General features: G+C 41.1%; 1 long non-coding RNA gene across 1 annotated transcript in view; it reads left to right on the top strand.

Annotated features, from left to right (window-relative positions):
• LOC103394312 (uncharacterized) overlaps positions 1-876 on the top strand; it is a 2846-nt gene extending 1970 nt beyond the window's left edge. Inside the window, exons 2-4 of the long non-coding RNA XR_001761466.2 lie at positions 295-416; positions 513-576; positions 705-876. This is a non-coding gene — a long non-coding RNA (uncharacterized LOC103394312). The remainder of the gene's footprint in view (positions 1-294; positions 417-512; positions 577-704) is intronic.
• The last annotated feature ends 13 nt before the right edge of the window (positions 877-889 follow it).

Genomic DNA, 889 nt, shown 5'->3' with positions numbered 1-889 from the left:
GAGGCAATGTACCAAGATTATGGTGAATTTTATTGATTTTTTCATTGAAAAATGACATGATGGCATTACAGAAGGATGTGGTGTATAGGTGGGCGGGGAGAGAGTCCTGGGATTTGGTGTTCTTGTTAAGAATGTAGAAAAGTGATTTGGAGTTTCCTTTGTTGGCTATGATTAGGTTGGAAAGAAGACGGCACATTATCTAGTGTACGCATTTACTCATTCATTATTTAAGCGCGTATGTGTGCGCGCTTTCTCTCGTACACTTGAGTAACTTGATTGAGTAAATCCCTTCAGGTGTAGCAGCAGACCACCATCGCCATCACCTGGGCCGGTGGACTCCACCACGCCAAGAAGTTCGAAGCATCTGGTTTCTGTTACGTGAACGACATCGTCCTGGCCATTTCTGAGCTACTCGAGTAAGAACTTTTTTTGTTTTGTTTTGGGGTTTTTTTTGTTTTTGTTACTGGAAATGACACTTTTGGCCAGCATTAAGTGTTGTGAAATGTTTACAGGACATCGGGGCTGGAAAGAACAAATACTACACGGTGAATTACCCACAAAGCCGTCTTTAAACCGGTAAGTGTTTAACTGTGAGTGCGATTTGGTTATTTATTTTTCCCCCCAACTTCTTAGGCCACAGGAAGTTTGAATGATGGCCTTTAAAAGGAGTGATGTGTTTGTTTTTTTGTTGTTTTTTTTTTGAGCCCATAACCAAAGAATAGCCTGTGAGGAGGAGGTCCAAGAATGCTGCCAACCAAGAGGGAAAAGGAAGCAGAAGAAAGGTAACCTGTGGATTAACTACTGCCAGAACTAGTAGTTAGTGGTGTTGTCTTTATTTGAGAGCATTTGTATGTAATGTCTTTATTTCATCTTGTGTTTCAGGCCAAAA

The sequence above is a fragment of the Cynoglossus semilaevis genome, chromosome 18 (assembly GCF_000523025.1).
Source record: "Cynoglossus semilaevis isolate Cse_v1.0 chromosome 18, Cse_v1.0, whole genome shotgun sequence".
In the NCBI taxonomy this organism is placed as follows: domain Eukaryota; kingdom Metazoa; phylum Chordata; class Actinopteri; order Pleuronectiformes; family Cynoglossidae; genus Cynoglossus; species Cynoglossus semilaevis.
Note: the sequence above shows the minus strand (reverse complement) of the source record. Positions and strands in the feature narration are given on the sequence as shown.